This window comes from Bubalus bubalis, chromosome 19 (assembly GCF_019923935.1).
Source record: "Bubalus bubalis isolate 160015118507 breed Murrah chromosome 19, NDDB_SH_1, whole genome shotgun sequence".
Taxonomy (NCBI): Eukaryota; Metazoa; Chordata; class Mammalia; order Artiodactyla; family Bovidae; genus Bubalus; species Bubalus bubalis.
In genome coordinates this window covers 63,519,449-63,543,063 of record NC_059175.1, presented here as the reverse complement: position 1 = coordinate 63,543,063, position 23,615 = coordinate 63,519,449, and the positions used below count along the sequence as shown (strand labels likewise).

The 23,615-nt window shown below is 47.3% G+C and overlaps 1 protein-coding gene across 1 annotated transcript in view; it reads right to left on the bottom strand.

Moving 5' to 3' along the window:
• The window catches only part of SEMA5A (semaphorin 5A), a 565,459-nt gene extending 544,320 nt beyond the window's left edge, over positions 1 to 21,139 (bottom strand). Inside the window, exon 1 of the mRNA XM_025270715.3 lies at positions 20,609 to 21,139. The gene's annotated coding sequence lies outside the window, so the exon portion shown is untranslated. The remainder of the gene's footprint in view (positions 1 to 20,608) is intronic.
• Positions 21,140 to 23,615: the final 2,476 nt, after the last annotated feature.

Here is a 23,615-nt window from a genome sequence, read left to right as displayed (position 1 = left end):
AATCCAGGGAGAGGCAGAAGGGCAGCTTATTTGGAGTTCTGAGGCTTGTTGTAGAGCCCTATGCAGATGGTTCTGGCTCTCACCATCAGTCTGCCTTCCAGTTCTGAAAGCACAACCAGCTGTCAGCTATATCACGGTCTAAGGATCCATCCAGGGATGGCGGCCAGGCCTTGGGTGCGAAGCTGCCTGAGTCGGGGTGCCAGCCTTCCCTCACATCTCCTCCACCCGTATCACTGTGGTAAACAGCCCACGTGTCCTCTCCGGTGGCCAGGCTTGTCAACACCTCGCTGAGAGGTCAGGAAGCCACTTGGCCGGCCCCGGGAGGCAGCTGAGAGGGCCCACTTCCTCGGCCTGCTCCCCAACCAGCAACACGGTTTCCTCCCAAGGGCTTCAGGACTGAGGCCTCCATTTCATGGTGAAGCTACTGAACCAAAGCTACCAGTAATAAACTTCAATTAGAACAAAATAAAACATGCAAGCTCTTTATGCCAAGAACGTTTCAGACTTTGATGTATAGACCTCTGACAATGTGATTAAGGTATTTACTGACCTGGAGTTAGAACTGTTTTTTCACATTAAACTGATAACTTGTGTTCAAACCCCAGCCTCCTCTTGGTATTCAGATCCTTATAAAATTCCATGGATACCTTTGCAAGTAACTCTGAACCTGACTTTTAGTTATTCATTCATTCTGTTGAAAGTTCTTCACCAAGCAGGGCAGGGGGATTGTGAAACCAAATTTCTTTGGGGGGGTCTTCCTTTGCAGTCCAGGGGTGAAGATGCCACACTTCCAATGTGAGGGTACAAGTTTGATCTCTGGTTGGGGAGCTAAGATTCCACATGCTACTCGGTGAGGTCAAAAAAAATTTTTTTTAATTGTTTTAAAGTCCTTTCAGGGCAACCTGATGTGTGGCTAACTTCTCTTTCTGCTACTTCACTACCCAGACTCGAAGTGTTTTATACTTTCCCTGGGATCATGTGGAAGGGTGGCCTTCAGAGTACTATCTGAAACTAAACCACCATAAAACCCAAAAGGTGTCATGTTTAAACAGACTCCACATAGTTTTCAAAAGGCTCAGTGGCCAGTGTGATCTCTGAGGAGAAGGCAAAGTCATAAGATTAGCGGGGCAGACAGAGAGACATGCTGGGGGCTTTTGCTCAGAAGCCCCACTTGCTGTTCTGGAGCCCCGTATTCTCTAGCTCTCTTCAGTTCAGTTCAGTCACTCAGTCATGTCCTACTCTTTGCGACCCCATGGACCACAGCACGCCAGGCCTCCCTGTCCATCACCAACTCCAGGAGTTTACCCAAACTCATGTCCACTGAGTTGGTGATGCCATCCAACAATCTCATCCTCTGTCATCCCCTTCTCCTCCTGTGCTCAATCTTTACCAGCATCAGGGTCTTTTCAAATGAGTCAGCTCATCGCATCAGGTGGCCAAAGTATTGGACTTTCAGCTTCAGCATCAGTCCTTCCAATGAATATTCAAGACTGATTTCCTTGAGCACTGCCTGGCTTGATCTCCTTGCTTTCCAAGGGACTCTCAAGAGTCTTCTCCAACACCACAGTTCAAAAGCATCAGTTCCTCAGCACTCAGTTTTCTTTATAGTCCAACTCTCACATCCATACATGACTACTGGAAAAGCCATAGCTTTGACTAGAGGGACCTTTGTTGGCAAAGTAATGTCTCTGCTTTTTTCTTTTAATATAAATTCATTTATTTTAATTGGAGGCTAATTACTTTACAATATTGTATTGGTTTTACCATACATCAACATGAATCTGCCATGGGTGTACACGTGTTCCCCATCCTGAACCCCCCTCCCTCCTCCCTCTTCATACCATCCCTCTGGGTCATCCCAGTGTCTGCTGTTTAAAATGCTGTCTAGGTTTGTTGTAGCTTTCCTTCCAAGGAGCAAGTGTCTTTTAATTTCATGGCTGCAGTCCCCATCTGCAGTCATTTTGGAGTCCAAGAAAATAAAGTCTATCACTGTTGCCATTGTTGCCCCATCTATTTGCCATGAAGTGATGGGACCGGATGCCGTGATCTAAGTTTCTTGAATGTTGAGCTTTAAGCCAACTTTTTCACTCTGCTCTTTCACTTTCATCAAGAGGCTCTTTAGTTCCTCTTCACTTTCTGCCATAAGGGTGGTGTCATCTGCGTGTCTGAGATTATTGATATTTCTCCTGGCAATTTTGATTCCAGCTTGTGCTTCTCTTAAATGAGACTGTTTCTGGAGATTATATCAAAAGCAAGTTGGTGATTCTTTGCTGTGTTGGGCTACACCATGAAAGACAGACTATGTGAATTTTTTCTAATTTATTATTTTTGGCTGCACTGGGTCTTCGTTGGTACCCTCTGGCTTTGTCTAGCTGTGGTGTGCAGCTTCTCATTGTGGTGGCTTCTCCTGTTGCAGAGCACAGGCTCTAGGGGACAGGTTCAGTAGTTGCTCTGTGGCATGTGGGATCTTCCCAGACCAGGGATTGAACCTGTGTCCCCTGAACTGGCAGGCGAATTCTTAACCACTGCACCACCAGGGAAGTTCCCACCACATGTGTAAGTAATGTTCACACAGCATCATAGGTGACCCAAGGAGAGCTCAGATACTCCCATTTAGACCAACAGCCATATTTTTTTACATTTGGAGGCTTTCACAGCTGCATATAATTTGATGGATAATTATACAATCAACACCTTTATCTAAAGGAACCATCCAAAAGGAAACAACACACATCATTGATAAACTCTTTAAGTCTTAAAGAACATCCTGGGGTGGGGGGTGGGGAGAAAAGGGCTCCTTTATAATAGTCTCTTTTTTTATTTCTGAGATATTGGCCCATATCTATCCCCACTCAAGGTGCTGCTCTTTCAGGGTTCTGTAAAAGACAAAAGAAAGAAAATAGAAGTGAGTGAGTTCATTCTCCTGGGTCACAAACACCTCTGCAATGAGAACTGGTGGATGGAGCATGCTGGCACAAAACCTGAATGATTTAAATAGTCAGTGGCATTCTGACGTCTGAGAACCACTGATGATGGCTCGACTCAGAGAAAGGGAACTCCTGGGATACAGGGAAGAAGGCTCGTGGAAGACAGAAATTGATGCTCTCCAGTGACCACAGTCTAGCTAGGGATCTTGACCAACAGGCTGAGATCCCTCTTTGATGGAGTTTGCATAAACCCGGATGCTATGCTAAAGGGCTAGGAAATCAGAGAGAGAGACAGGCAGAGGGTGCGAGCATCCCCAGGAAGGCTGGGCAGGAGTGGGTCTTAGGCAGCTTAGTTATCTAACTCTGCTCCAGTGTCAATTGCCCTCTCCACATCCCGAGGCTCTTCTATTTCAAGAAAGGTCAGGTTCCTTTCTTATCCTGACTGCAGAGCACACTAGACACTGGAAATGACAGCCCTGCAATGAAGGTGGATTATGTGATTTCTGTCTCTAAGAAAACCACCAAGAAATCTGTCCCACGTTTGAAGCCAGTGACATAAACCCCTTTATCCAAATCACACACAGAGCTAATCATTCGACCTCCAGCTCTGATGAGGAAGATCTCTGAGCCATCCCACAGAGATGCCTGCAGACTTCTCTAAGGTCCTAAAGGTAAGACCGTGGACAGTTCTGTCTTTCCCTTAGTCATCCTGAAGGCATTTTTCGGTGTCAGGCCCTCTCTGCTCCCAGAGAACATCAGAAGGCACGTGTCCAGGCTACATGTGCGATGATGGGTGCACCTCTGCACCCCAGGTGGAGGGTCCTCCCCAGGGCCCTGGAATGAGTACCAACCAGGTGTTTGTGTTAGGAGAGCATCTTTCAAACCCCCTCAGGTCCCTCTAGCCCATAAGGAAGGAAGCTCTGCCAGGGCGTGGAGACCAGAGCATGCTGTTCCAAATGTTCCCACGCCAAGCACCCACAGTCACCCAATCCTGGCTAGAGGTTCTAGGCAATCCTCAGGGTTTTAATAGCATTTGAAGCATCCTGCAAGTTTTCTTAAAGAACACCAGAGAAAAATGGCAGCCTTGCAAGGGCAAGGAATACCCAACTGGAAAACCAGGACCAAGAGAACAGAAACCCTCTCTGTCCTACACTCACTGTATTCCCAGATCAGGACCCAGTGTCAGACAGAGAGAAGTTTCTGGAAAACACTTGCTGGATGACCAAATGTCACCCTTCACCCAGTGTTCCTCTGGAGTTGGACCACAGTGAAACCAATGGACCGAGTTACAATAGAAGCCCCAAGGTACCTCCCTCTTTAAGAACGTAACAGATCACGATTTGTCCATGAGGGTTCAGAACAGGCCCTGCTTGCAGACAGAGAGACGCAGTGGACAGTTTCCACTGTGTCCTCTGTCCTCTAAACTCTGGAACCCTATGGAACGGTTGTATCAATTAGAAGGCAGTCAATAGTCAACGCATAAGACGGTGTGCTCCAACCAAGTGCATTTCCCTTCCTTTGAATCAAATCCACCTCCCATTCGCCATGTCAGTTTAAATTAAGACAACAGAAAGGATTTGTCAGAATAAAGCTATTAAAAATTAGCCCATCCTCTGTCAACTATGGATTACTTTACAAGCAAACAGAAAAACCTTTGGGAAAAAAAGTAATCAATGAACACAGCAAAGGATAATTGTATGCTGGGTGTGTATTTAACAAGGAAGCATTTCTCTAGGCATGGGGAAACGTAAATATAATTCTTTCAAGTGAATTGGTCATCTGTCTCCAGAATGACTGGGGGCACCATGTGTAAGAAAAGACCTTTTCCAGAAGGTAACTGTATCCCCCCTTTTTTCTACAGATGAAAGACCAAGCTTTTTCTGCCTTGAGGGTCCCCAACAACCTTCTCCTTTGACCTTCTTTTTATGTAAACAAAGCAGAAGAGGAAAAAAAAATCTCAGCTGTTCTTTTTCATGCCCCCACCAACAGAATAAAATAAAAATGTCCCTGTTAGGTATTTCACTGTCTTCATCACCAAGACTGTCATCTTCCAAAAGTCTGAATGTGTTCCCAATTTTATTCAGTACCTACCTTGCCTAGCCTGTAATTCCAAGGCTTCTGATCTTTTAGCTCACTAGGAGAGGTAATCCTTTTGTTTTCTGCAAAGAATGATGTATTGTTTGACCAAAGCAATCAATCCTAGTGGTAGATTTAGGCTGACAATTCAAAGATGTTGAGCATGCTGATCGGCTGAGTCCCAGACATTGTGGTGGCCAAGATCCCATGACTAATTTTGGACCATTGGACATCAGCCACCACAGGATACGTTGGAACTTGCTAAAAATAGCCCAGCTACCCATCGGCACATTTCAACCTACTGTGGTAGCCACAGAAGTGTGCTTCTCTTTTTAAAACTAGCTTCTTCCTCTGGAATGCAGTAAAGGAGTATTTCATAACAGGGAATTTTTCAGGAGGTCCAGAGGATGTTTTAAATAGATTTTTTCACCTTAGAGCTAACTGTTAAATAATCTGAAAAAGATTATTAATATAAAACTGAATGCCTTTTCTCTCAAGATAAGCAAGCCATACTGCATATTGTAGATCAATAGAAAACAATTGACACTATTTTCAGAACACTCCCTGGGCCTCCACTCCAGGTAAATGTGGAACATTTAATTAAACAAATCCCATTAATCATTTGAAAGTTGAAGTGGGAAAAGGAAACAGCTAACAACCTCCCGATTGCTCAGGAAAGTCAAATATTTCAAACATGCATATTTTATGTTTCATGTGTACCTCTAGTTATGTCTTTATATGAATTCCTTTTGCTTTCAACCAATCCTTTAAAGTTTATGCCTAACTCTTTGACAGAAATACAGCTACAAATCGTTTTCTTCCTACAGAGAGGAAAGATACAGGAATGAACCTGGCTGGCACTGATGTTCTGCTTCACAGGGGGCTTTTTAAAATCTCGTGCTCAGTAACATCCGACTCTTTGCGACCCCAGGGACTGTAGCCACCAGGCTCCTCCATCCATGGGATTCTCCAGGCAAGAATACTGGAGTGGATTCCATTCCCTTCTCCAGGGGATCTTCCCAACCCAGGGATTGAAACCAGGTCTCCCACATTGCAGGCAGATGCTTTACCATCCTAGTCCCCAGGGAAGCCCTATGGCACAGAGAACCCTGCTCAGTATTCTGTAATGACCTAAATGAGAAAAGAAGAATTTGAAAAAGAAGAGATACATGTATATGTTTAACTGTACTTCGCTGTACACCTGAAACTAACACCTTGTTAATCAACTATACTCCAGTAGAAAAAAGAAAAGAAAATAGAAAGGGTAGCACTCCCCTGAAGAGTAACAGAGATAAACACGAGGGTTCCCATACTCCTTCAAGCAGGCATTCTTCCCTAACCTGCTTTAGACTAGTTTTCATGGCTTAATTAGACTCGTTGTTCACTCAAAAGTGCAATTGCAGAACCACAAAGGGCTCTTGGCCCTGAGGGCCACCCACATCAGTGTCCAGCCTCAGCCATGCACTAATTGTGCCCTTTGTCTGGGCCTCTTAATGATGATTTTTGTCAAGCCTCCAGCAATGATTTTTGCTAAGCCTTCAATCACGATTTTTATTCTTCCCACTTAGCCCTGTCTCCAACAACCTCCAGGCAGAAAATCTTGGCCCCAGAGCCAGTTCTTCTGGGAACATACACTTTTCATCTAAAAACAAAAAATTAAAAGCCCACTGAAAGGCATTTAGCGACAGATCCAAAAGTTGGATTAAAGTTCACACACTACCACCAGTAGTTAAAGAGACTCTAAGGGACAGACCACTGGGGGTGAGCTTATAGCCTCGTTTTATGGGCACAACCTCAATGGACCCACTCGAAGGGGCAAACTGGGCAACCTTTTCCATTCTGTGTCCCTTCATCATGTGGACCCCAAACCAATGCACCAATGCTGAGCGTTTTGGTAGAGGACAAAGATCTGGGTGAAACTTAGGAAAAGCATGGCATGAGACGTGCACCTGGCTGAGTCTCCCCTCTAATCCACTCACTAGCTGAGAGGTCACGATACTCTCTTCCCTCTTAACATAAAACAGCCAAGTCATTGACTGCAAGAAGAAAAACTGCGATTTTTTCTGAAAGATTACCAAAGTACTCAGGATCCCAGAGATCAAATGAAGCATATTTATCTGGTCTGTTCTTTCCCAAAGTCACTCCAAAGCTCATACTACTCCCATCTACAAACCCAAACAAAGAAATCTAATATAGTTATTTTCTATAGGAGAATAATTCCTTTACAATGTTGTGTTAGTTTCTGCCATACAACAAACGAAGTGCATCAGCTGTAGGTAAACATGTCCCCTCCCTCCTGATCTTCCCTCCCACCCCTTGATCTTACCCTTTTAGGTCATTGCCAAACACCAAGCTCAGGTCTCTGCGCTATACAGAAGCTTCCAACTAGCTATCTATTTTACACATGGTAGTGCATATATTGGAGAAGGCAATAGCACCCCACTCCAGTACTTTTGCCTAGAAAATCTCATGGACAGAGGAGCCTGGTAGGCTGCAGTCCATGGGGTCGCTAGAGTCAGACACGACTGAGTGACTTCACTTTCACTTTTCACTTTCATGCATTGGAGAAGAAAATAGCAACCCACTCCAGTGTTCTTGCCTGGAGAATCCCAGGGACGGGTGAGCCTGGTGGGCTGCCGTCTATGGGGTTGCACAGAGTCGGACACGACTGAAGCAACTTAGCAGTGCATATACTGTCTACCCTGGTGGCTCAGATGGTAAAGTATCTGCCTGCAATGTGGGAGACCCAGGTTCGATTCCTAGGTTGGGAAGATCCCCTGGAGAAGGAAACGGCAACCCACTCCAGTACTCCTTCCTGGAAAATCCCATGGGTGGAGGAACCTGGTAGGCTGCAGTCCATGGGGTCACCAAGAGTCAGACATGACTGAGTGACTTCACTTTCATTTTTCAGGGCCTATATGAGGTATCACCTTGCACTGGTCAGCATGACCATCATCAAAAAGTCTCCAAACAATAAATGCTGGAGCAGGTGTAGAGAAAAGGGAACCTTTCTACACTGTTGATGGGAATGTAGGTTGGTATAGCCGCTATGGACAGCAGTATGGAGGTTCCTTACAAAACCTAAAATAGAGCTGCCATATGATTCAGCAATCCCACAACTGGGCATGTACCCTGAGAAAAATCATAATTCAAAAAGACACATGTACCCCATCGTTCACTGCAGTGCTATTCACAACAGCCAGGACAAGGAGGCAACCTAAATGTCCATCACCAGATGGGTAAAGATGTGGGACATATATACAATGGAATACTCGCCACAAAAAAACAAATGAAACCAGGTCATTTGTAAAGATATGGGTGAACCTAGAAACTGTCATACAGAGTAAAGTAAGCCAGAAAGAGAAAAATGAATATTATAAATCAACTGTACAAATAAATTATATCTGGAGTGCTTGATCTTCTGATATTATTTTCATTATATGAGAAAAAGAAGTCTTTTTTTAAATACTCTGTAGACACTGGGAAGTGCTCTTCTTCCTAATCAAAGCTGTAAGGGGTGTCACTCCTCCCCAGGTTAGCAAATCGGTCTCCCCTGTAGCCACGGTCCAAGTTGAAAGCATTGACTTTCTTGAGCCTCCTTCAAAAAGCAATTAATTCACTGACAGATACTCTTTTTAAAAGTGTCTTCAAGGTATCTGAATTGACAGGGGGGTCTGACGACTGTGAAACCTGACTCTACAGTCCTAACTGGGTTTTAGAGTTTCAGCAGCTGAACTCCAAGCACTGTTATTTACTCCATGGAGTTAGAAAGAAATGGACCTTACTGAACAATGCCTGGATCAGGGATGAGTGAGGTGGAGACATCCAGAAAGTCTTCGGCCGGTACCATCTCTGGGGCATGTCTACTAAGATGCCCACCATTGCCCTTCCCCAAGGGCTTTCTTCTGCACCAACACAAACCAGGTTCCAGGGAGATGGAACCCCAGGAGGTGGGCCCAGAGAAATTGTTCAAAGTTCAATAACATTTGTAGGCATCCGCTTTCGAGTGAATGAACCTTTGCAATTCTTACTTGCCAGCTTGCAGTTCCCCGAATGATTTCTTTTCACAAGCTGGGGACAGGACCTAGGAATTCCATCACAGCTGACAGACGGAAAGTAAATTTGGCTCCAGGCCTGACTTGGGAGTCGGCTTGGAAAGCCTTGACAGCCAATAAGCCACTGCTTGGACGTACAGGGCTCCTGGGCCCTCCTGTCTCCACCCCACCAGCCCCACCCCCAAACACCGCACAAATTCCATTCACAGAAGGCATTTGCACTGGTTTCAGATGTACATTGTAAAGGAAGTAGGGGTAGACAGGCAGAGTGGGAAAGACTGTTGCCTCAAACACCTAGGCTCAGGTATCCGCACTTTTCCTGGCACCAACTTTGTGACCAGGGGCCAAGGAAGTGAGAGTTCCGTGTGGAAAGGAGGGAGGACCTTGAGAAGCATAGCTCCAAGGCTTCCGACCTCCACCATCAAGACGAAAGGCTGAGGGGTGGAGAAGTCCCCACTGCCTTCTCACAAGGGCTTCTCTCGCCTAATATGCTGATGCCTGCTTTTCCCAGCTCGAGAACACCATCAGACGTGAAACTAAAGGCAGGGAACTAAATCACCACCATATTCCCGTCATACTTATAACTGACCTAGAGAAGGACTGACCTCATGAGTCAACATGAACCAGCCCAGGAACAAGGCTGAGCAAAAGAGCGTGTCCATCGATGGTGGCGGCGGTGATGATTTAGTGGCTAAGTCGTGTCCAAATCTTGTGACCCCATGGACTTCAGCCCACCAGGCTCCTCTCTCCATGGGATTCTCCAGGCAAGAATACTGGAGTGGGTTGCCATTTCCGTCTCCAGGGGATCTTGCCAACCCATGAATCGAACCCAGGTCTCCTGCACGAAATGCAGATTCTTTACAGACTGAGCTACGAGGGATGCCCATCGATGACACCTCTAATATTACGTCATCCAGCTGCAGCTCGGAACCCCCAGAGCTTAGAGCCAGGCACTGAAGTTGCCACCGTCTGGACAAAGCCTGGCCAGATCCCTTTCCACGGGGGCAGGAGCTGATACACAGGAGGGGAGGGCCAGAGAACGAGCTGGGCCTTGTTAGAAACTTAGGGCCGATCGGAAGTTTCAAGCTCAGCTCAGAACTTCATGGTGAAGGAGAAATGCATTACTAAAAAGGCAGCTGGGTTAGAGAAATTGACCAGAGAAAGGTCAGGTTAAGGAGGGACCACAGAAGAATCCCTCTGATGGGGGATGGAGGAGCAGATAAAAAGATTATCAGGGGATACTGGAGGAGCAGCAGTTCTTTCATTCATCAAAAAGAACAAGAAACCACTGTCCAGCAAGCTCCTTTCCACATTGGACATCTGGTCACCTTACCTCGGGCAAAGTTTCAACATCTGCAGCCTGGACCCCAGCTCCGTCAAACATGATCTTTCTTCTCTACTTACAGCCCAGAAATATTAAACTTAATAAATAAAATGCCTGACTTTAACTTCTAGCTCAAACATTAAAGAAGTTTTCTTTCCCTGACATATTGTCAAAAACCCTTCAAGTTTAAACTTCAGAACAAGGACAGCAGGAGGAGGTGTCAGCAGATACAAGGGATTGCAGTAGTAACCTTCCAGGCTGTGACGTGAACATTCCAGGCTCTTCCCTGTGATCCAACCACCCAACAAAGGTAGGATCCAGTACACGCTAGACTGTCCAAAATGAGTATTTGATCTTAGCATCTGGACGCTTTTCAGAAAAAGAAATGGTTAGGAAAAAATAAAACAAATCTTCAAAACTAATGGTCTAATACATTTTTCCCACTTAGGGCAATGTCTTCACAGAATTCTATATGTAACACTACATCTTGCTTTAATTACGATCAACTCCAGTTCTCAGATCCAATACAAATCAACAATGCTTCTAAAAGGAGGTCTTAAAACAAGAGAAAAATGGCATCATTTTCTTATTCCTTGTGTTTCCAAACTAAGTCTCTGTCCTGGCAAGATGGAAATTTCTCTCATCATGTAACCCGTCAATCTCTTTAATTGAATGCTTAACTAGTTACCCTTAAAATATGGAGAACATTAGCTCATTGCAAATGAAAGAAAACAACCACCAAAAGTACCCACCTAAACAGTACTTTATTGACCAATTAAAGCCGCCAAAAGTGACATCAAAATATAAATGTCACTCACTCCTTTGCCACCTAATAAGCAGAAGGAAATATTAATGCAATCTCATAAAGAACTCCTTACTACTCACCAAGGGTGAGTAATAATTTAGGGTTGGTAACAGAAAAACATGGTCATTTTATAAATTTTACTCTTAATTTGTGTGTAGGTTAGGCTGCCAGTTTGGGAGGAGGCAAACTCAGAATGAGCGAGTCAGAAATTACACTGGTAAGAGGTCAATATTTAAAACTCTTGTCAATCTCAATTTCTGCATATGACCACTACAAGGGCTGAAGAAATTAGACGTTCTTTGCAAACACCTGCCCAAACCATCCCAGGACTGGAGAGCAATACTTCACCACTAATATAAAGAGGCATATGAGCCCTGAAAGCCCCCATCTCCTGCCCAGTGTATCTGGAGCCGGGACCGTCTTTGCCAAAGTAAACACTCCCACGGAAAGTCACCATGTGGAAACCAACTGGTGTGGGGAGGGTAAGGTGCCCAAGAGAGAGACAAGCCAGCCCCGAGGCAGGAGGCAGAGAGGATTCTCAGGCACTAAACAGATGGAAGTTGCCATAAACAAGAGGAAAGAGCTAAAGACACTCCCATCCAGGGACAATAGTCGAAGAGCAAGGAAATTACAGGCAATTCATATGTACCTCTGCCCATAACTGAATCTCAGCTTGTGCTTTAACCGCAGAATATGTCAAAGCAGAAGAGAAAGAGCCAGAAATGATTCTAATGACTCTTCTAATGGGGAAAAAGGGCCCTCTCCAGTTTAACTGTTTGGGCTCTGAGCATTCAAAAACCTGCATACTACCACCAGCTCTGGCTGTTAGAAATAACCTCACCAGCGGAAGCAGATGCTCTGCTAGGTGAACAAGGATACAGAAGCAGGTACCACGCACTTTGCCCCATCCCAGGAAAGCAGTGTTCTATGGTGAGCAGAGCCACACTCTGGAGTTCCAGATCCTGCAGCTCTAATGAGACCAGGAGATGGTGTGTTTTCCAAGATTCTCCACCCCCCACCGCCACCCAGAGCGATGCCCATGTACCAATAAAACTAGCAGAAGAGGATTTCCCTAGTGGCACTGTGGAAAGGAATCTACCTGCCAATGCAGGGGACACGGGTTGGATCTCCAGTCCCGGAGGATTCCACATGTTATGAAGCAGCTAAGCCTGTGAGCCCCAACTACTGAACCCATGCTTTAGGGCCCATGAGTCACAGCTACTGAAGCCCTTTTCATACTGTTCATGGGGTTCTCAAGGCAAGAATACTGAAGCGGTTTGCCACTCCCGTGGATCACGTTTTGTCAGAACTCTCCACCATGACCCATCTGTCTTGGGTGGCCCTACCCGGCATGGCTCATAGTTTCATTGAGTCAGACAAGCCTGTGGTCCATCTGATTAGTTTGATTAGTTTCCTGTGATTGTGGCCAATACTTTGGCCACCTGATGTGAAGAACGACTCACTGGAAAAGACCCTGATGCTGGGAAAGATTGAAGGCAGGAGGAGAAGGGGACGACAGAGGATGAGATGGTTGGATGGCATCACTGACTTAATGGGCATGGGTTTGAGTAAGCTCCAGGAGTTGGTGATGGACAGGGCAACCTGGTGTGCCGCAGTCCATGGGGTCGCAAAGAGTTGGACACGACTGAGTGACTGAACTGAACTGAAGCCCACGTGCCCAGAGCCTGTGCACCCCAACAAGAGAAGTCACCTCAATGAGAAGCCTGTGTACTACAATGAAAACCCAGTACACCCAAAAATAATAATAATAAATAACACCAAAAACATTTTTAAAACTGGCAAAAGAGAAGTATCCTCAACAGACAACTGGAAACTGGTGTGCAGCAAACACCGAGTAGCCCAGGGGTCAGATGAGTTTAATTGATTTGACTTGGTTCCGGGTCTCATCTGGAAACAACCTGGGTTTGCTTGTTTTCAGGACAGAGATCACAGCTCTGATATACTTCCCAGGAAGTGCCTGGGGATCAAAGAGATGCTGCTCACCCAGCATCCTGTGGCATCAGCACTGGGCTTTGTGAAAATCCTGGAAACACAGACACAATTCCCAGGAAACACACCAGGATTTGTTTAGGCCATGGGTGGTTCAAAGAACTCTTTAGAGAGTATGCCCCAGAGCTCTTTTCTCTTTTAAGTGGATAAAATGTTTTGGTACATTGTAACCACTCAGAACATTATAAATTATTGTCACTATCTTGTGTACCTCTTGCATTTTGAGGTTTTGGATTTCTTCGGTGCTAAGTGTTCTTGCCTGGAGAATCCCAGGGGCGGGGGAGGCTGGTGGGCTGCCATCTATGAGGTCGCACAGAGTCGGACACGACTGAAGTGACTTAGCAGCAGCAAGTTGGAACCACACAACTTCACTGAGGCATAGATTACATACCATTTGTGTACAATTCGATGATTTTTAATAAATGCACATGTTGTGTGCCTGTCCCCATTATCCAGTTTTAGAACATTTCCATCTCCCTGAAAAACCCCAGCTGTCCATTAGCAGTTTCTTCCAATCCCCAGCCCCAATCCCAGATAACTTCAGATCTGCTTTTTGTCTTCACAGGTTTACCTGTTCTAGACATTTCACATAAAAGGAATCACGACACGCGGTCTTTGGGGACTGACTTCTTTCACAAAGCATAATCTGTTAAAGTTCACACTCAGTGCTGCCCATATCAAGCGTTCATTCATTTGATTGCCGAATAGTAGCCCATTGTATGGCTGGACCACACTCTGTTTATCCACTCATCTGTTTCAGCTTATTAAATCTATAAATCCAACTAAATGACAGAGCTCATGGGCCTCATCTCAGCAATACAAGAAGAAAGGCTTCCACAGTTCTAAACTTTTTCTGGAATTTTGAAAAGTCTCTGTAATGTGTGAAAATGTCATGAGGATACAATACAGTGCCTGGAATTTTTCTGCCTGTGGGTGGCAGAGGCAAGGGCTGCTATTCTCAGTAAATAAACAGCCCTGAATTGCACTTTTTTATGTTTTAATATACATAAACTATTAGAATACACACAAAGTGTTTTATGCTAATTTCCTAGTCTAGCAAGGTCATGGATTCATTGAACAAGCATTTACAACTGGGCAAACAGCCCTGTATAGGAAATATGAAGCTCACGGTCCTTGGCTCACAAAGACATCTGTATTTCAAGACGATGTCAATAAATCAGTTTGGGAGTATCCGAAACACTCTTCTCCACCTAAATAGTTTTTAGCTTCCACAGTTGGCCCCCAAAGTTTTAACCCATAGCTTTTATCCAGGACACTGTATCGCAGACTGTACTATTTACATACCACATAAAGGCATTTTCCCATTCCTTCACTCACCACATACCTGAACCCAGGGCAGCCTATGTGCCAGGCGCTCTTCTAAACACAGATTCACTAGGGGCAGTATTGTCTTGCTCTGAAGCTCCAAGTTGGTTAAAGACTTTAAGCCAATACAGTATGTTGGGTTGGAACAAAAAGCTACAAAGAGAAAAAGAGGCTGAGGAAGAGAGGAAAGAGGGAGGGGATGGTGTCCTAACTAGTATGATGTGAAGATGCCTTTCTGAAGATGGGACACTTGAGTGAAAGCCCTCCGAGAGGCCAGATCTGGAAGCCATGAGCTGTCCAGGCAAGTGGGGGGTGGGGGTGGCGGGGAGCTTTCCGAGCAGAAGGAAGAGAACACGAAGAGGCCAAAGGGCCTGGGGTCAGGAGGAGGAGACAGTGGTGGGACTGAGTCACGTTGGCGGGGACAGGATCACACAGGGTGCTTGGATGAGCTCAGGCGCTCATCCCCCCAACCAGGAACAGATTCCAGCCCGCTGCAGGGCCCAGGTCCCCTGGCTCTTCCTGCACGTTAGCAGCAGCCACCTGCCAGGATGGTATCCACACCTGGCGGGCAGCCAGTCCGGCTGGCTTGCTTTTCTCATTGCATCAAGACTGTCCCCTCGACCTGTCCTCCAGGCCCAAACTTGGGGCCTGCCTTCACCACCCCTCACCAGATAGCCTGGAAGCCGGCCACCACCGCCAACATTGCTCCAGCCCAGCGGGCGTGTTGTCCCCTGGGGACCTCTCTGCTGCCATCCTAAGTGCCCTGCCCAGTTAAGCAAGCAATCTATCAGAGCCCAGGCTCCTGGTAACTATTCCTCCCAGCTTTCCCAGAACTAAGTCTCCCAAAGTCAAGTTCACAGCTAGCACACACGGAGGAACTGACTTGATGGGTGTCTCAGAAGCAACTTCTCCTGTTCCGACTTGCACGTCAACTGGCACGAACAATGGCTTCATGGCAACGTCCGTTGAACAAAGGGAGGTTAGCATCCCAAGGGATTATTTTTGCTTTATGCCGTACCAGTTACAAACAATGTTCTCAGCTTTACAATCGGTAAAGTTTTACAGCAGATCTAAATCTGGGTCCTGTAATTGCTGAAGGAAATCACAGCAGCCAGTTGTGATGCTAAAGCCCATTTGGCTGCAGCCTGTCCAGCCATAAATGTCCCTGGCCTCCATCCGGGGCGCTTGCTTGGCACCAGGTCCTGGCGAAGTCCTGGCAGCGGGCAGCTGCCTCCTTGGTGGCTGACTGAGTTCAGCTCCCTGAGACAGGTCACATCTCCAGTTTTCTTTACAGAAAGGGAAGCTCTTTGTAAGGAATTGTATTGGGGGTCAGTTGGTGAGGAACACATCCGTTCCGGGAAGTTAACAGCCAGGCACTAATCATCCTATGTTTCTGCAGACAATTCACAGGACACAGCTTAGCAGAATTTTTCTTATTGCTTTCTTTTCTTTTCTTTGACTCTGCTTTTTCTTTGCATAGGCGTATCATGTATCATTGCCAAATGTTGGGTGAATTTGAACTGACTGAAAGAGGCTCTTTTTCCTGTGAACAATTTGGCCATGCTCAATCCTGACTGTCACTTGCCTAGAACTTATTTAATTTCACATTTCAGCAAATACAGTATTATTTTCTCCAGGAGAATTGCCTTCTGATAGCATCCATCTCCTGGTTATTTATCATACATATCTGTAATTGAATTACCTATTGCAGTAATGTGATCTACTCGCAAATGGACATAAAAATGCAACATAAAATAAAATTGTTCCAATATGTACCTCCTCATTATTCTATATGAACCCTAGGGTAGCCGATTTCCCAGAGAGATGGTGACAAGTAAAGAATGACAGATGGGAAGATAAAGATTAGTGAGTTCATGGCCTTCCAGAAAGCAAAGAAATTATCCTCTAAAAATGTACTCTTTTAAAAATTTAGTGTTCTTCAATATTAATCAGGAAACCAATTCGAGTATATGTAGGGGGGAAAAAAAGAGTAAAGAATGGAATGATTTCATTTTTTCCAAATGCAACATTACCACACTAATACATTTTAAAACTTAGGAAAGAGAAGTAAAGTGCTCAACTTCGCTCTTGTCAAACAGCCATTAATCTTGGACAATAAAAGAAGGTAAAGAAAAAGACAACAGCAATTCCTTTGAGAAAATTTTCTGTTTCCTTGAGCCCACCATTGGGCTAATTCTATTTTAAATGTCATACCCCAGGGACCTATAGCTTGGCTTTGAAGTTGCTTCAGAATACTCTGTGAAATTCAGAGCCAAGTTTCCCTAGATCTAGAACCTTTAGATGAAAAAGATTAATTGTGTCAATACCAGTACATAACAATAACTTAATTGTTATACTGGACCCTCTCTTGGATCAAGTTTTCATTTGCTTTGTTCTGTTTGGTATAAATTCTGAATCAAAACAAGTTTGTCTATATATATTCCAGTTTGCTTTAATTTTTCTCCTCTTTTCTTGCTGTTAGAAATTGATTCTGTGTAATCTGGGTAACCAGTACCTGATAAATTCATCACAGAAGTCAGTGACATCTTTATCAAGCACACCAAAAGCTGCTTCTTCAAACAGCTTCCCAATGAGCTAGCCACTCCTCACTTGTTAAATTTAATCTTTAAGATGCTACCAATATGTGCAGGAATTAGAAACCTCAGGTTGCCACCTATCTATGACTGATCATTTCTACAAGGCAGCAAACAGAGTGATAAAAACCAGTAATTTTCAACAAAACTTCTGCATCTCAATTTTAAAAGGCTGCCAGGAACATATGTGAAAATGCCTATGTTAACAACAGAACACAAAGACAAGTATAAACAACTTCAAAGTTCTTACTTGTTCTCATCTTAAGACTCAAGAAAAGAGTTGACTTTCTCTGTATAAATGTACAAAGATGCGGGTGGGCAGAAATGGACAAGGGTCCACACACACGCTTTGCACTTGGGTGTAAATGAAATTTGTTAGACACTGTAGCTTACCTTTTAAAAATTATTTCACTCCAAATGTAAAAATGTGTCACCTTGGTGTTATACGCTAAGCAACTTGTCTGTGTAACTATAGCAACAAGTTCAGAAGCATTTTAAAACACAAATATAGTACAATTTTAGAATCAAGAATTATGGAGGATTTATTGCAGGATGTGGAACTTTGCTCAAACACTTGTACACAGAGGACTCCAAAAATGGATTCCTTGACTCTGACATAGTATAAACTAATTAACTTGTTCTGTTTCACAAACTGTAGGATTTGTGATCCAAACCTCTTCTTATGGATTAGATCCTACTCTTAGTTAACTCTGGAGTTGATTACTTGTTTATATAATGGGATTCCTTTAGACCTCTGCTGGACATTTAATGAAGGAGGGGAATTTCCCCTCCCCCACTTTCCGGTATGTGTATCAGAAGGAACGCCTCCATTTCAGCGACTTTATAATAACAAAAACAGACATTTGGAATCATTAAAAATAATCACCAAGTTAATAAAAACTATGTAATGGTTTGGCTAAGCAGTTCTCTCTAGTATCAGGAGCAAAGGACAGAGTCCCAAGGAGCTGGCATCTCTCATTTCGAGCAATTAGCATATAACACATAGAAGAGTCTGGGTTTTAACATTTCTAATGTGAAACAAGATTTCTTGCTGCAAAGCCATGGCTGGGGATTCAGAAGGTCTACAAACTCTAAAACTTAAGCAAAAGTTTATGGGAATATGCACCTATTTATCATGCACTGGCCAACATCTTCTAACAGCCACTACACTACACATTTCCATGTTTCATCCTATCCAGAAATGGAGAAGAATCATTTTAAAAGGAGACCGGCAGTGAAAAGCACAGGTTTATTTTTATCAAGTTTTGAACATCCCCAAAACTTCTTTTGGACAAAAACAAGCTTTACCACCCAGGAGACCAAAGGCTTTGCTCGCAGCAGGAATCTCACAGCTGCTTGACATTAAAACAACCGATTAAGTTAGTGCAATTTGTAAAAGACATAAAATGATTAGTATCATCCATCTTCTCCCTGTTAAGCAAAGTATGTAAAAGCATGTAAAAGCGGGTACCAGCTCATCACCCCAAGGGTTCCATGAGTATGTAGAGAATTAGCATGACCAGTGTAGCACCATGGATGAGCTGCTATATCATGGCAAAGTTTCCGCAAGAAAGAAACTTAAGGAAAAAGAAATCTGTTTCAAGTGGCCCAAGCAGTTGCACTTCAGACCGCTATTTTCATTTAAGACAAACAAGGAAAAAAATCTTTGGGTGTACAAAATCTCTGTTTCCTCCGGGGTAAACACAGACATAGAGGAAAAGTTATTTAAATGGTACACAAGTTAAGCTATTATCTGCTTGAACTGAAAGTGTGAACTGGTCACTCAAAATAGTGCAGGATAAACTCTGCCCTCTCTTCAATAATGGAAGTGGCATTAACCAGCAATTAATTTAGCAATCCTAATTAGGTGTTAAAATCTTCCCTGGTAAAGTCTGATTTTGTCTTTCTGGGTCTCCTTAGGAAAGACTAATTCTGTAATTAATAACGTATCTGTTGATTGCAAACTTGGCCATCAGGGCTCTTCCGGATAAGCTGATTGTGACATACAATTGCTTTTCTTAAAAACAAGATTCAACATAAACCTTAATAAAAAAAAAATGATGTAACAATCATTTGTAACTCCTGGCGTTTTCACTAATCTGCTCCTGGAGGAGAACTTCATGTCAATACTGAACATAACTCACATTCTCTTCACCCGATTTCCATTTCTTTCTGGGTAAATACAAAGGTCGGGGGGAGGAAGGCAGACGCACAAACAGGAAGAGTTTACAGGGATGCGTTTAACTCTGGAAAGAGTCTTTCTATTTAAAGGACCTGAGTCTGTTGACCACCTTTCCTATCCCTTCTAACAAGGCTGACAGCTCCCTCCCTGGTCGACAGATCACCTACCCCGCCACCCTCCGCCTCTAGGAAATGATGGCAAGATCCGCCAGGTCCTGTGCTTTGCTCACCGGGACCCCCACCCACTCACCGGGCACAGAGGAAGCCTTCCTAGCCAGCCAGCATCCTCAGGCCCTCTTCCAGCGCTCGCTCTCGGCGCCCCCTACCGGGAGTCCCCAGGACGCCGCAAGTGCAGGAAAAGTTCAACCCCAACTCTAAACAGCCAGCCGCATCCAGGTACAAAGCGAGGGGAGGGCAAGGAGGTGAACGAGCTTCCCGCCAAAGCCCGGGGAGCCGGGATCTGACCACGCTAGGCCTGGCACCGGGCGCCACGGCGGCGAGCGATCCCGGGAGACCCCTCTTCGGCCGCGGGTCCCCCGCGCATCCTCCCTTCGGCGCCTGGATCCGCCTCTCAAGCCCAAAATCCTGAGCCAGGAGGGGATGCGAAGTGGTGGGGCGGCGGGAGAGATGCCCACGAAATGGGACTGGCCTGGTTGCAGCCAGCCTATCGGGCCGGCGACTCCCAGGGCGTCTACACCTCCCCGGCCGCGGCGATCTGGGCGGCCGCCAGCCTCGGTCTCCCTCCCTGCTTATCAACAGCGCTCGGAGGAGTTAAGCCCGGGTCCCACCGCCTCCTGGTTTCTCGCGGGCGCCGCAGAGCCCAGGTCACTCGACCAGAAAACCTTGCCCCAGGCAGGCACTGCGAAGTGACGGCCTCCGGGACCCTGCCCCCAGCTCCTTACGGCGCGAGCCCGGACACGCGCCGGGTGCGTGCAGCGACCTCCGCTGCGCACCTTAAGGAGGTGTTTGGAAGGGTGCCTTCTCTCCCCCCGCCCGGGGGCCCACCGGGTAGCTACCCCTCTTTCCCTCTGCACGCTCAGACCTCGGCAAAGGCGGAGACTCAAACTTCCAGCCAGCGAACCTGCTCAACAGTGGGTGCCCCCCCTCGCATTGGGTAGTCCGATCCAGCAAGTGCAACCCCCGGACTGTGTCCCACGAGCCTGCAGAGAGACCTTCCCGAGATCCACACGACCCACGCGCCGACAACTGCCGCCCCCGAGTCCTGGCCCTCAACGCGGCTGGCTCGCGGCTGCAGCTACGACCACGCAGGGACCGGGCGGGGTGCGGGGTGGAGTGGGGGGGTCGCTCACCAGGTGCAAGGCGCGTTCCCCGTGCCAGTCATCCGGCGCCCTGGGGGTCAAGAGCGGCTGCGAGGGTCTTCTTCAGCGCCCGCGAGGGAAGTCCAGGCAGCAGCCGCTGCCGCCCCCCACCACTTCCCTAGAGTTACCCCCAACTCGCTGAGCTCCGGGCTGGAGCGGGGGTGCGCCGGCTCGAGCCCAAGGCGCACCGTCCCCGGGCTCACGGCCGGACCTGAGGTGAGCAGGTTCGCGCCCAGCGGGGACGACTGACGAGGAGGCAAAGTTGGGTGCTCCAGCCAGCTCCGCAGGGAAGTCGCCGGGTGAAGTGGGGAGAGGGGAGCCCCTGGGATGAGCCACAAGGACCGGGGCGTCCCCCCGCCGAAGGAGGTGTAGGGTGGTGGGGGCCGCCGCTGGGCTCGGGGCAGCGGACGGCAGGGTGCTGCGGAGCCCACCCGCAGCGGGAGCAAAGCGCGCGGGAGGCAGCGCAAGGAGAGCAGCCGCCGCCGGCGCTGCCTTCCCGGCGAGTAGAGCAGCGCGGGGAGCCGGGGTGGGGAGCGCGGGGCCGGTTCGCCCCGCCCCCGGTCAGCCCCTAACCCCGCCCCTGCCCTGTTAGCCCCGCCCTTTCCCCCGCCCACCTCCGCCCCGCCTCCTGCCCCTCCCGGCGCGGGTGAAACCCGAGCGCCCCACCCCGCGCCTGACCTCCCGGGCCCCTCCCCCGACACCGCCCCTTCCCGGGACTGGACCCCCTCCTCTGCTCGCAGGGCGACCCCTGGACTCCCGGGAGGCCCCCCACTCCTGCCCGGCCAGGGCGAGCGCGCCCGAGCGTTGACTTTCAGGGAGCCCCCCTCCCCCGCCTCGCAACTTTCGGTCGCTCCCCCGCCCCCTGTCCCCTGTCCCGCCGCTCCGACGTGGCTGCTGGGGGTTGGGGTTGGGTGGGGGGGTATAAAGGGCCGCAGGCGGCGCGGGCCGAGCCCCGGGACGTGGCGCGTCCACTCCAGCGACCTCAGTTCCAGGTACGTGCGCGGCCCCCACTCCCTGGCTAATCCGGCCGGGGGATGGGGGGTGGGGGTGGGTAGGGGCCGCGGGGATCCTCTGGACTCCGAGTGTGTGATTTTGTTCCTCTCGTGTGCTCAGCGCTGGAAACTTCGCCAAAGACCGAGGAAAGTTGCTGCGGGTTCTTGGAGGAGCGTGTGGAGGGGGTCGGGGGCGGTGGTGCGCCTTCCGGCTAGATGGGGTCAATTTTTGCAGCGTTGAATTAGAGAAGCGGACAAATCCGGCGAACCAGGGAGGCAGGTCAGGGGATCCCCGAGTGGCCGGGCTGCGTGTTAAGAGAGGATAATGTCCCAGATGGACAGTCTTCTCGTCCAGTTATGGGGCAAATGTTACTTGTTGCACTTCGAACGGTTCTTTCGCCTTTATTGAGCGAGTACTCAAGTGAAAAAGATTCGTAGTTGAAAAGCAGAATACCTTTCAAGACTCTGGAATTTGTTGGGGGGTAAAAAAAAAAAAGGGTGTTGGTACTTGGTTGCAAAACTTTGGGAGGGAACGCTGAAGGGCTGCGCCTGACCTTTCTGGATGGGGGTGGGGGACAGCCTCTCTGGGCCCTTTTCTCTCCAACTAGGCTTCAGAGCGTGGCTTTCAAGCTTCCCTGGGGTGAGAAAATTCATGAATGCCCCACCGTGGCCCTTGTACTGCAGTGACAACAGCCAGGTGGCCCCATGGGCTGCCAACTGTGCCCCTGCGTTCATCTATAAAGACAAAGAGCCTGTGGCTGGCTGGAAGTGTCACGGCTCCCGCAGTAGCCACACAGATCTAGGAGAAAGACAACAGAAAAACAAACTGACATTGATTTATCTTTATTTTCTAGAAAAAAATTTTTTAAATAAAAGAATTAAATGAAAGCAATCCCGCGGGTTTGCGTGGAAGCCCAGCCCAGCCTCAAATCTCCAGTCTCTCTGTAGGGTCGGTGATGGAGCGGTTGGAGATACAACTCAGGGCCTCACTCGGATTTCCTTAAGATGTCCGGAGGAAATATCAGTAGCTGAGCGGGCGTCTGAGATGCTTTCTTCCCCGGGGTTGTGCCGGGGGCACTCATCCAGGTGTCTGGCAGCTGCTGGACTCCTGGGGCCTTCAGGAAAAGCTTAACAGGTCTCCTGTGCTGGGCACATGGGGCACCAGCTCCATTCCCGACATTCCGATTCTCCTGCCAACGTGGCAGAGAGACCCAGGAGTGCTTCCTGGGGAGGGCGGAGGCTGGCCAAGGTCAAGCCAGGCTTCTTTGCTCCTGGCCAGAGGGAGGGGGAAGGAGAACCCAGCCTCACCATCCAAGGGTGGCTCTGTGGACCTTGGATCCTCCAGCTGCGGGGGCAAAGGGAGACAGAAACTAGAATCCAAAGTGTTTATCTGCTCCTTGTCCTTTGCCCCTCAACACTACAGTTAAAGGCATTAAAAAAAAAAAATCTCAGCATATAGAGGGCTAAGCAGGGAGAAAGAAGTATCACCCAAAGAGGGCCGATAACATTTAATTCGATAAATTATGTACCTTTATGTGTCTGTGGAAGGAGTGAAAGTGTTATCCACTCAGTTGTTTCCGACTCTTTGAGACCCCATGGACTGTAGCCCACCAGGCTCTCCATGGGATTCTCCAGGCAAGAATACTGGGTAGCCATTCCCTTCTTTAGGGGATCTGCCCAATCCAGGAACTGAACCCCGGTCTCCTGCATGGCAGGCAGATTCTTTACTGACTGAGCAACTAGGGAAGCCCGTGTGGGGGCGGGGGGGGGGGGGTCCCGGGGGGGAGGGAGTCAATTTGACAGGTACTTACAGACTACACCAAAGGGTTGTTAAAATATGTATTTTTAGTGATAATGAATTATAAATAAATGAATAATAAAAATGAGGAACGGGAGAAACCAAATAATAATTTCGGATGCACCTTTAAAGCTAAATGGAACTAAACTGAAGTCATAATTTACCTTGCAACCTAGAGAAAGTTCTTGAACTTTTCTGAGCTATAGTC